The 13,971-nt window shown below is 37.8% G+C and overlaps 1 pseudogene; it reads right to left on the reverse strand.

The window, feature by feature from the left end:
* Positions 1 to 13,971, reverse strand: part of LOC121407681 — a 40,447-nt pseudogene that overhangs the window by 11,965 nt on the left and 14,511 nt on the right.

Here is a 13,971-nt window from a genome sequence, read left to right on the forward strand (position 1 = left end):
AGAGAGAAGGATGACAAGAATTGGACTCTTGCCCATACTGCAAAGACACCCAAAGACATCATCAGCCTGCAGCATTAATGATATGGATTACAACCATTATTGTTTTGATTGTCTGAGCTTTGTTTGTGATTACTTACTTGGCAACATGGAGTAATTGTATCCTTGTTTTTTCCCCCTAAATCACACAAATAAACATGTTTGTGTTTACAAACGAACTTCCAAGTATGCGATACTGCCGCCAGGGGGTGTAAGGAGGGAGAGATATGTATTTTTCGTCTGACATTTGAATGTTTCTGGCTAAGACAATTTTAAATCCTTAAGATGATTTTGCTTTTATATTGAATATGAGTCATCAAAAAGGATGTAGTGGTTTACATGAGAGTATAAACCTACCACATAAAACCACACATTTCAGAGAAAATATGAATATGAAGTGTTCAATTATCATACTTTTTAACATTGAGTGTTATTACCTGAAAAGCCTGTTCTTTTAATAACAAAACAAAATTCAAGATCAGTCTTTCAAATTTGACTTTGAAGCATTAAAGCATATAGCAATGACAATTTGCTGGCCAGATGCTTTTTCAACAAGGTTCTCGCCTCCCACATACATCCTGTGAATATATCAGTGACAGGTAGGTGACACCATGGATCAATCAAAATCTCATCAAATCATCTTTTGAGAGCGATAAGGAAAGGTGCTCCAAGCATTTCTAAGCACTTATGTATATATTCATAACCACTTACACATATAATGCCTTGCTTAAAAATAGTTATTTTTTTAAAAAAGAAATTAGCATTTTTAAGAATGCATTATAGATTTGACAACAGTGTAAGAATTTAAGAAATTGCATGCAAGCCTCCATCATCTCATTTTGAATTTCTGATCAGTCACCATTTTTATTGTTCCAATTAATGTCAGCAAGCAATCGTTGTTTACCTCTAGATTATTATGTGTTTTTTTTATTATACTAAAATACAGAAAAAATTACAGTTTTAAAATATATTCAGTAATCACAAGTTATTAAAGTACATGGTAACTCCTGCTGACAAGATTTAATCAGTGGTAAAAGATATTGTAAATGAAATAAAAAATTCTCAAGAAATCTGACAAATCACAATGTAATGGGAATGACACGAAAGATGTATTCATTATTTTTCTTAGTAATAAATGGTGAGGAAATTCTTCTTCACCTTGCTATTAATATGAAGGACACGCACACGTATGCAATAATGAAATAATCACACATTGCTGTCAGGAATATAAATAATAATTACTTAGCATCTCGTTCATGAGGGCCAATAAAGAGCTGAAAACAGTGAAGCGGCTATATCATTTTTTTTACTCTAATCAATTGAGGTGCAACTCATTTCTGAAAAAATGAAATTAAAATAGACATGGTCTACGTTCCCTTTGTCTCACGACGACAATGCCATTTCATGATTTAATACTACTCTCTTATAATAACAAAATGCTCAAGGACGTCGAGTTGTTTGCTGTATCTCATGTCCACTTAACTAATTGCATTTTCCTCACATCATTACAATGTCAAATCCAAACTAATTTTTATATCCATCATACAAAGTTTGCCATTATTTTTCTTCATCATTTCTTGCTGAAAATACAGGTGATTGTCTGAAGTGCCCTCTGAATTATTAATGTGTTGCATTGTCATATTATATTTGGATGATGTGTACACCTATCTACACAGTGCTTAATGAAGGACTGAATGTCATTTCCAATACAGCACAACATTTTTCCCTCTAAAAATTCATACTGACATATACAAATTCTAACTGAAAATTTAATTAAAAAGTACTCATTCCAGCATGTGTAGCTCAATTCCCACTTTTTGAAAGAAATATTTATAATTTATTACATAGTCAGGTAGGTAGTATTGAAATTGTTTTCGTTATGTAGTGTTAAAAAAGATGAATTATATGTAGTCATGCTTTGAGTTTTTTTAAATTCATATGTGATACTTGCACTTAACAAGAGTGGGTGTGAGTATAGAGAATATATATTACACTTTACAGACATATATCATATGTTGTTAATATATATAAGGCAACAGAGAGTAATCGAGCATAATACACATCACACTAGATTGGACTAGCTCATCATTCAAAGAAATTGATGATTTGATACGAACACCACCGCCATTATTTACCCCCAAAGCTATCAGGCGCACTAACAACCTGGCGAAACGCAGCGCTATCAAGGAAATGCCTTGACGTCAAATCCAGGCGTGTTCAAATTACAGGCGTAATTGCTCATAACCAATGCACGGGCTATGATGAGGATGGTGAACCAACGAAGGTGAAGGGATGAGGGTGTGTGGGTGGGATGGAGACGGGGGCGGAGGAGGGCGTAGGGGGAGGGGGAGGGGTAGGTGGAAAGAGAGCAGGGGAGAGAGTGGGGGGGGGGGGAGACAGAGGGAGTAGGGGGGGGGGAGATGGGGAGGATATCAAGGATAAGAAGGGGGGAGAGGGATATGAAGAGATAGATAATAATCTTAAGAGAGACAAACTGATAACTCAATCACAAGTGACATGGAGATGGGGGTTGAGGAGAGTATAGGGGGAGAGGGGTAGGTGGAAAGAGAAAAGGGGAGACAGAGGGAGTGAACGGGGGGGGGGGGGGAGACAGGGAGTATATCGAGGATAAGGAAGGAAGGGAGGGGGAGAGGGAAATGAAGAGATAGATGATCTTAGAGAGACAAAGTGATAACTCAATCACAAGTGATATAAGTGGGATCAGGAGTGATGGGCAGGAAATGAAACATTGTAAATTTATAAAATCTAAGATCTAACATTGCTTGTAATTAAATATAAAAAATATTGTGAGAATAAGAGAAATATTACAAATTTGTAATATCAAAATTAGCTGTCCTGTAGTGCACAAGAGGGGAATTTCATAAAACAGGGGCATGCATTGTCCAATTTTATTATTTACTGGTACTAGAATAGAGTGTGCACTGAAAATTTGTGGAAAAATTAATAGAATTTATAATGGATAAAAACTTCATAATAATCACTCATTACAATTATCATATAGCACCAGTTCAAAAGCAGGGAGGTTTAAAATCGACCCAAGGGTACTCCTTCCTTCCCCATCCCAAAGTCCAGACAGACATAAAAGATGTCCTCCATCTGAAATGAATTTGACAATAAAGTATCCCATTTGCTCGGCCACTTTGCGGAGCACTGGTAAAGTGCAGTGGCGACACGGCTAAGATATATAATATTCCCTTCTCCGAGCCCTTAATGAAATCTATATATGTTCTTGAGCCCATGAGAGATGAGAACAATCTCTTTTAACAGATCAGTGCGGAAAATGTCAATCTGTCCCGTCTCATAAGATGGCTCTCTCCCCACAATCCAGACCCAACGCGATCAAGATGAAATACTGTGAGACCCTATTACCCTATACATTCTATTCGACTGTCCGACTTCTTCATTTTCATACCTCAACATTGTCATGTTGCAAGTCATTCCTTATTCATTAAATAGGAAAATGCTTTCTATCTTTAAAACCTAAGGTTTAAAGTGATCTATTAACATTTTCACTCCATAGAAGATGAAATCTGCCCATGGATGGAAAACTACATTTCTATTTAAGTCTCCCACAATTTATAAATGAAGATAGTAATGGCTCGTACTGTCCTACAATTCATGTCTTTCTTCCACCAATATTATGGAACTCTGATGAAAATATATGCGATAATATACAAAATAAACACCCATGATCCTTAGAAATATATGAAAGAAGAATAAACCCTGCAAAAAAATGCAAAAAAAACATTATTGTTCACTTATTACAAACTAAATTATTAATACAATAAATAGACTTAAATATTAATCCAACTATAGCCTAGTTTCATTGAAATTATCCAAGACAAATTCCATCACTTCACACTATTATCATAGCTAATTAGTTCAGTTACTTTATCACTTGAATAAATCAACTCAGATCAGTCAAGTCGTTCCAGGGAATTACTCATGCAGTAGTCCTAAATAGCTTGATTGTCTGATAAAAATGAAAAGAGGTGTTTATTATTCCACCTCCATATGATCAGATGAAAGATAGATTAGTGACTTTGTGGTATATGCATAGTTTATGTAATTGAAACCTATTGATTTCAATATCTTCACCATGAATCCACCTTTCCTCCTGCCACAGCGATGGAGCAAGCCCTCAGTGTCCAGCTGTTTAAATCATTGGTTATTCTTTCCGCACTGCTGAAGAGGATCGCTTTCAATCAATAGCGCAAACATTGTTAATGGCAGATGCCGCTGCCGCACGGCAACCCGACGATTTGTCCATCGAATATTCATGAAGATGGAAAACATGGCCGACAGACGATCCGATTGCGGTTTCCCATATTTTTTTTTTGCTGTTGGTCCCTTTCTTCCCGTCACTCTCCTCTGCCGTGACTTCTTGTGCGAGTTAATAGGGTGTGTATGTAGCGTGTCTGTGTCTCTTTATGCATCATCATAATGATGATACCCACTCTCCCTTCTCTCTCTCCCCCTCTCTCTACCTCTAATCCGCGCTCTGGAGAAGGGCACACTCTTTAGCGGAGGCGATAATGATAGTCTGCATACAGAAATAGACACCACTTGTGTGTGTGTGTGGCTCACTAATGTGATGGCAATATCAAAATAAATTACAAGCTATTTCTACAATTGGACATGAGAATGAATACAATTGATATTCAAAACGATAAATTAATCCCTTTGGACTTTCAATTGCTCAAGCACTGAAACCATGATTATCAATCCACCTATAACAGCAGATATCAAACAAACCAGTCTGCATAGAACATGAGAATTAAAACAAGGCTATATGATGAGCATTTAAAGGAATTTTTTAACATTCCCATTAGTTTCTTAATCTGACCAATTACAGACTAAAATGCAATTCATTGAAAATGATAAACTGATTGAAGCCAATATTGAACATCTACCCACAGAAAAAAATATCTGTAATAAAATCTTATCTTTAATCACTTGTATAAGTCAATATAAGTAAATATTTAAAGAATATATTTTCAAAAAAATCCATTGTGGAAAGTGTGAATATACTTTTACCTGGACTGTAATTGATCAGGCATGGAAATAAAGGGAACAACATGTATTAAATAAATATTTAGCTACTAATTGTAATCATTCTGAAGATAACATAATTAATATGGTATTGAAGGACAGAAATTAGATATCGCCTTGGTAAATAGGTAAGCAGAGTGTTTAGGCAAAGGAAACCACCAAGTAGTGACAAAAGCCTAGACACACACACACACACGTATGATCCCACATGTGTGATACACACAAACACATTAACCACTCACACTGACTGTGCTAATGTCCATTTGCTAATGCATCTCAGTGGCTTGGCTGACGGGTGGTTGGTACGTGGGGGTGCATCAAGATAATGTAATTTTCATGACGTCGTTAAACGCCCCGGCGAGTGCTACTTAATGCCATAATCATCATCCATCACTGGGGGGCGCTACTCATATGCGCAGGGATTCGGTTTGGATATCTTTTAATTATTGCGATTAATCATTTCCCTTAATGAGCTTTATTCACTGGTTTAACTATCTCTTGCTCTATGACTACCTCTGACCATTTTGTATAGGTGTATCTGATTATTTTCTTATATATATATCGTATATTCATCTTTCTATATTCCTGAGCTTGCTTTATCAACTAATGCACTTTTGTATGCTGATTAAGTGATTACTCTGATTATAATCCTTGAATCTTTCCATCCTTTCTGATTATTCTCATTTCATTTTCACTTTCCTATACTTATCATCTTTCTTTCTATTTTTCTTAAATAAAAATCACTCCTTTAAACACTTTTACATAGTACTGATAACAATGATACTTAATAGCCCTAAATTATACGATGCATATCCACCAATCATCAAGTATCACCATTCTTTGAAATTATGGTGATTCAATTTTACATCCATTGTTGTTATCTCAAGAAAGTCTAGCTTCCGAATTTCTCTAAAAAGAATTCTATTATTTTCTTGTCTATTTTCTTCTTTCCTGTTAGCTTTTCTCTGTTTCCTTTTTTTTTCTTCTTCCTTTCTCGTTTCTCCCCCCTCTCCATCCACCCTTTATTTCTCCCTCCCTGATATTTCATATCCCTCTTTCCCTCCACCTCCTGATATCATTACCTATTACCCCCCCCCCCTTCCTTCTATCACTCTTCATATATCTCTTCCTGCCTCTCTCCCAATTCATCTCCATCTACCTTTATATCATATTCCACAGTGGCATGTCCATTGTTCACCCTTGCTCCATTCCGTCCCTAAAGACAAGACTCCACCATCACTTCTCAACCACAGCTCGCATCTCGAAGCTCTGCGGTATCTCTCACCCTCTCTATCTCCTAAAGAGCAATAGATATCGCATGACTGCAGCACAAAGGAACGGAAACAAAATGCCTTGATGTTCAACACTGAGAGGTCCTTAGTCCATCTATCTAATACAAGGACAAGTGCCTGCGAATACATCAAGAGAGCTTTCATATGGTGTTTTACGCTTCAGGTCTTTGATATAACCAAGGAGTAACCAGGAACGGCTTGATATATCCATGGATCCTAACAACGCCTTCATTGGATAATAGCTCATTCACACAAAATCAGAACCAATAATTTTTATGGCAAAATTATAACATTCTAATAGGAAGATAAGAATGTTGCTCCTGTCTGGGTAACCTGCTTATCCAAATGTGCAGAGCCTGCAAAGTCAGGCAAACCATTGCAAATGGTATAGATGAAGGTGGCCGGGAAGTGAATCAAATTTATGAAAGCTCCCATTTTTAAATGATCTTCCATTCATCCTGAGGGTTTTATGCTGAAGATCGGCTTTATTGGAGGACACCTATCACTGGCATGAATCAAGTTATCCCCCTCCCTTTGAATAACACCATTTATAAAAAAAAAAAACCCAAAAAAAATCCATACTAAAAAAAAATGTGGGAATAAAAATGTAAAAAAAAAATATTTGTGAACAGGAAATAAAATCTCAACTCCCAAGCATTAATGTAATGTTTGAACAATCATCTGAAAGTGTTTAAAGAAGTACCATTGATACTCGGCTAAAAAGGCTTCAAGTCCTTCCACCAACTCTCAGTTTCTACCTCTTTGCTCAAATTCAAAGACACCACAGAATAAAGTGAAAGGGGTTATTTTACAAAGCCAATGAGGAAATGAGAATACAGATGGTAAGTGGAAAGCTCTATCTAAGTATATAGTCATTGTATGTACTTGATGATGTTGTTTGAATGAATATTACTTTAGATGGTTGATCTCTCAATGGGCTTTTGCAATTAAACAAAAATGCCAGAGATTTACAGACATGTGTGCGTGCATTTTGTTGTTTAATCGTTGGGGAAGGGGGGTTGCAGGTGGTAGGGGTTATTTGTGTGTAACATACAAATGCAATGAATAAACAACATCGCCTCAAAAATTCTCATCAGGGTATTTTATAGTATGGACATCAGAAAAGAATTCCCTAATCAGTAAATCTTGCATTGTTTTAAACGACCATAAACACTCTCAAGAACGTGTTCAATCTATTTCATCGTTAAAATGCGACGGTAATTTCCCCCCAGTGCACAATGCTTCCCATTTGGCAAATGAATTTCATTGTGATGAATAAAACACATCGCAACGAGCAAACGAGGAGACAGCTCTGTGCAGATCAGGAAACGCTTGATGGAGGATTGCTTGCAACATGATAATGATGGAGCTTAACACAGGTACATTAATAGCTTCCTTTGCCTCAGAGCTAACTCATTAATAGCTGTACAATCTGCAAGCGAACGACATCTCAAGGACTTGCTTTACCAGGCTTGCATCCAATCCCCACTCCCCCCCTATCATGAAATATATCAAGAAAATCATATCAGACAGAAGGCTGTGATGTAATTTTCAATCTTCAATAAACAGTTAACATCAAATGTTTAATCATGCCATGCATAGATATTTTTATTACATGAAATTCACATACACTAGCTACAAGCTTTACGGCTTGATTACATTAGGGCTGTATTACTAAACTTGCTACCAATAGCACCTCAACGTAATTCCTTTTGAGCTGATGAATTATGGGTATGTGATTGGCAGAGTCGGTGAGAGCTGATGTGATGTATTATGATTGCTCATTATAATAGATCCTTACCCCCCCCTTCCCTTTTGTAACCCCACTACACCCCTGCCCTTGTCCCTATCCAATACAAACCATCGCGAGGAGGGGGGGGGGGGGCAGTGGCTTTTCAGAATTCTATGCAATTTGCAGACAGCATTCAATATAGATTTTAATTTCCTCTTCGGATCATTCCTACTCGGTGTGCAATGCCAGGGCTCTCCCTTGACGGCAGTCATCGTTAGCTAAATAAATCAATCCCTATCTATTCCTTCTCAAATCTCATTACCTGTATAAGATAAGAAACCCCGTTTGGGTCTCCCCCTCAGATGTTTATCCCTTCAAATGGCAGGATTTTTCTGTCGTTCTTGGTCATAATCGCACTCCCCTCAGACCCTTACTTGTCTTTGACGAGGCTGTAATCTTCGGAATATTGGAGATTTAATGTGTTTTCCAAAGCAATCTTGATATTCTGTGGAAGCGTTTACACTCCCCCTTCCCTATCAAAATGAGTTCACATGTTGCCTGAGTGATTATGCAACTCTCTGTCCTTTTCATCATACAGATACAATACCCATATTTATGGTCTCAAAAATGCCAAAATAAAAATTGGCTTGTTATCAAAGAATAGAAAGAAAATTACATAAGATTCTTTTTTTCTTGTATAGTTTATTCACGTGCATTTAGGACGTTTCTTCACAACTGGACAAGGATGTAAAATATTAATTCTGATTGGTTCATGGTCTAGGTTTTTCATCAAATTGGACGCCACAGTGATTTTGGCTGGCCATTTAGTGATTAATGGCAAACCTCTTGTGTTACAGAAACCAGTACTTGCTCAAGCCAGGGAGAAAAAAAAATCAGCACAAACATTACTCCATGAAGCGCGTTCACTCTGTGTTTAAAAACGAATCATTTTTCTTTGCCTTTAAAAAATTGAAGTCTAAACGCATCCTATGAATGGCGGGTTGCAGTTATTTCATCAATCTCAGCACTAACTAGCAAATCATTCTGACAGCATCCCAATCGTAATCACTTTGATTCAATCCACTTCCCTGGATCCTTGATACCACTTTTAATGAGGTTAACTTTGCAAGGTTTATTATGGATTTATACCGCCGATTTATACTTCTCTAAGTATTTCTATAAACCTTACGATAATAAACAGATCAAGATTCCAATTCTGTTTTAAATTTCGTCTGATATTTCCTTTAAAAAATAATTCATACTGATAAGCCCCATAATTCTTCAATATTTTTTAAGGAGTCCATTTTTAATTTAAAAAACAGTTCACTTATCAGATAGATGAGAATTTAATAGAAAAATAGAAATAAGGGTGGTGGTGTTGTCACAACCCCTGTTTTAACTACCGGTAACTTTAAATATAACTTGTAAAAGCTTGCAGTAATGATTTCACAGTCAACTTGGATACAATACAAAAAAGTACTTTTCTTAAAAATACATTCCTTATGCATTTATGTTGAGAGATGAGCTGGGCAGTGACTGATTTAAAATGAATCAGACACATTCTTCCATGCACATTATTCTATGATATCAACAAATATGTGTAAACAGATCGAGGTGAACGTGCTTCCTTTCAGAACATCGCTGTCTATCATAGAGAAACAAAAGACGCATTTAGGGTTAATCTAACTTGGCAAGACCTGGGTAACAAGGGCTGTTCATTTTCTTCTTTTAAACTTGAGGAAGGTGAAAGTCATTTTTCAGTCAGCGGGATGGGAGGACAGCAGACATTGATCAGGGACCAAGATTAGGGGTTCTTCCTTCCTGGATAGCGCAATAATAGCAACCACAACAAAACGTCAAGTCATCTCTCATATCTGTCCTCTTAACATTAATGTTGTTCTCTCTTTGGAGAACCCGCTCGCCATTGCAAAGCCCCCTCCCCCCTGCAACGCATCCTGAACACCCAGTTCATCAAAATGTCACTTTATCACAACCGCCCGTGTTTGAGCATCTAAAGCTTCCCTATTTACTTCCCCAATACCTGGTTAAACCGAAAAACCAAGAAGACACATTGCTCACTCAAACAAGCAGTTCATCAAAATGTCAGGCCGACTGCTCTCGCGTTTAGAAGCATAAAGTATCCCCCGGTCTCCGGCTTTCTTCATCAATGCTTTTCTTAATAGATATAACTTGCCTTCTCCAATCACCAGTTCATCAATATGTCACTTGATGGATATCTTGTTTGGTTTTATCATCTTGCTTATTTCTAAAGAAAAGAAGAGGGTTACAGACTTGTCCATAGGAAGACAATCATCCACTTTGCGTACCTCATACGTCATTGTTATCCTCAATGACCTAGGGGATTTCCTTCTCAGAGCTCCCGCTTTTCAAGGTCTCGAAGCAAATAATACAAAATCAGGACGAAGTAACATACACGTGCGTAAGCAGACAGCTGGCATGATAACAGACACAATAGAAATATAATCGAACAGTCTTCAAGTGTTTGATCATTGGGAGATTAAAGATGATTGTTGTAAAGCAATTCGAGCTAAGATATGTTGATTCTAAATAATATATTAATTTTACATTAGTTGATACTCCAATTTCATTTTTAAAACAAAGTATTCCACGATATCAGAGTTGATTTTTACAATGTGAATTGCCCTTTTCTTAGCCAAGACATACCGGCCAAAATCATCAAACTCTCAACACAACCAGTACATCATCTAAATTTTTATTTTCACTTATTATTTTTTTTTTATTTTACAATATTTCTCAGCCTACTATATTTACAAACTTTATTTGTATTACAGAAAACATTGTCTCATCAAAATCTAACCATTTATTTTTATTGCGTACAATAATCTCTCTCTCTCACTTTCTTCCCCTTTTCTTATTCTTTCTTCTTTATCTCTTCCTCTCCCTGCCCTAAATCTCCCATTCTCTTCCATGCTTAACATCTCCACCTCATTCTTGCTCTCTCTGCCCCTTCTCTCTCTCTCTCTCTTTCTCTGGCTCATATCCATTTTCATCTTTTTTTTTCTTACACTCAATCCTCAGCATCAACGAAAGCGATCAGTCAGATCAGGGACTGGCGAGCTGGAATTAATGAAAGAGCTCTCGCCGTATTCCCCCACCTTCCACTATCCTGCCATTCCCCCCTCCCCTCAGCTACCCTCCCCCATACTTCCCCCTACACCATCCACCAACCTCCTCCTTCCCAAGATACTTCTTTGTCAAGGGTCTCTACCCAAGTACAGAATTATTCTTAAAATGCCACATGGGCAATTACACCCCATGAAAAGCACGGCTGCGTACAAATACAAGTGGCAGTAAGCTTCAGGAATGACGTCTCTACCTTGACGCAGTCAGCATGTACTTTTCCACTTGCACGAATCAGGCAAGTGAACTCTTATAGGTTTTTTACACTACGTTTTCTCAACCCTATACTATTATTTATCCTTTTTACACAGGCTGAATTTTCTGCCTAACCGCAGCTAAGGAAATGCTTAGTGCTTGGTTTTGTCACGCACAATTCAGAAATCCTGGACAAGTGGTAGCCATTCATGGGTGCTTGTCTCTGATCGGACAAGAGCGATGGCTTCATTGCTTCAAGGTCATACATCAAGCAATATCATAGGCTTGGCCGGGTTTCTTTTTACACCAGCCACTCTTAACCCTGGTTAGGCTAACCCTGCTATTATGCAGGGCCAAATAATCATGTACTATAAGTGGGGTTAGCCCACTTTGCAAAAACATTGTGTGAAAAGAAAGTGAGCTAAGCTTAACTCTGTACTATAAGTGGGGCTAAATTGCAATTTAGCCCCACCTATAGTACGGGGTTAAGGAAATTTTGTAAGTGTAAAAAACATTTCTGAGAGCATCAATGGAGGTTTGTGGAGTGGGGAGGTCTCTGAGTGGAAACAAAGTGATGGAAGGATAGCCTTTCTCATTAGGCATCATCTTCAGGTCAGGAGTTGCCCTCGTCGGAGGTTTCTACACATTTCCAAAGAATGTTAACAACAGCCACATTGAAAAACCTTGTAATGATAACACCTCACCATCGGTTTATTTCATAAGTAAAGTGAAGGCAATCGGAGGAAAAATGGGACAGATGTTCGCTGGGCTGGGGAAATTGGTTGGGAAGAAGCATATCATGTATTTGTCATCTAAATACTCAGAATTGGTCATTCAGTAGTCCAAAGTGTTGAATCCATACTTAACCCCATTGAAAGGGGGTGGTTGGATAAATCTTACACTTAAGGCAAACACCCTTATCCTTTGCATTCTCCGCCCTCAACCCAACCCTACAACCTTCTTCCATGTATTCTTTGGCCATCCTGTTCTTCTTGAAGCACCCACCTTGAACTCAAAGCCCTTAAAATATGCCAGCCAACCCTCCTCAGCACATGCCCACACCAACATACACTATCTGCATTGACCGACCGGTCCATCGATTAATGAGAAGGTAGATGATAGTGATACAGAGAGAAAAATCATGAATGACAAGAGAAAATGTCTTTCACAAACCTGAAAGCTGGATACTGAAGGTTTGCTGGTGTCAGGAACGCAGGATGGAATGGATACGAGGAGATCTGAGCCATGGCAGCGGGATCGTAGGATGCCAGAGGGTGGGGCGTGGCTGTCGGGGGTCGGATGGGGTCTTCGCCGGCACGGTATGGCTGGAAACCCCTCCCGGCCATCTCCTCCGACTTGCTCGGTAGTTGGGCTAGAGGTCTGTCAAGGATATCCCGAAGAGAATCACAAGTTTATTCACTGCTTGATTATTTTCTAAACAAATTTCTACAGACCAAAACCAAAACATTTATCCTGATAATTATTTTTCATTTTATCTGTCATGTTTCGGCCTTTGTCCCAAAGACATTTTGGTGTTGATTCCCTGTCCTAAAAGTAAAACACAGTCACATTACTCCTTGATCTTTTTTTGGTGAATTATAACTGATCCAAATGAACTGAAATTGATCTCACCTCTTATCTCTTATGGACAAAATAAGATCAATCTTTCCCAAATTAATATTGAATACATTTCAACAAAATTCTGAAATATTCAGTAATCTTGGAATATCACAATACCTGGGCTCCACAACACAAAGGTTTGCGATGAATTGCAAATATGAGAGAACCAGTTATTGGTTCCCAGTCAGTATTTTAAACAAGGTGCGCATGCAACAATGATCTTGATTGGTCACTGGTATTTAGCGATTGATTGCAAACCTTGTATTGCGGAGCCAAGATGTTTTAGAAAGATAACATCAACTATGAATGTGCTCGAACTGCCAATCAGCAGCATGTTACACATATGAATCTAATACAGCTGCAATTTCCTGATATTTCAAGAGTTAGGAAATACATTTTGAGAACACATTAGGCAATGAAGAAAATGATTAAAATTTCAATCTCTCACCTCCTTGGACCTAGACCTAGACTGGGGCTTTCTTTTCCTCTCCAGATAGAAGACGCACCCTCTCCTGACAGCGAACGACCGAGGCTACGATCTACAGAGTTGCTCTGGCTTCTTCTTTCAAGCTCCTATAAAATAAAATAACATAGATAGATGAATTTTACTAAAGCTGTGCCTCAGGGGATTAGTTATGTTGCCTGAGTGAGTTATGATCATACTTTTATTCTTTTTACTACAAGATAGAAATTTGAAACATCTTCATACATCGCATTTATCACATTATCAAAACAAACGGGAAAAATTTCATACAAACAACAGTCGAAGACCCAAAAGGGTTAGGCGCGACACCATTTCACAGTCCGTATTTTTGTGCACACTGGTTGTCCCATTTAAGGTATTGTGTCTAATCAGGCTGT

The sequence above is a fragment of the Lytechinus variegatus genome, chromosome 2, assembly GCF_018143015.1.
Source record: "Lytechinus variegatus isolate NC3 chromosome 2, Lvar_3.0, whole genome shotgun sequence".
Classification (NCBI taxonomy): Eukaryota; Metazoa; Echinodermata; class Echinoidea; order Temnopleuroida; family Toxopneustidae; genus Lytechinus; species Lytechinus variegatus.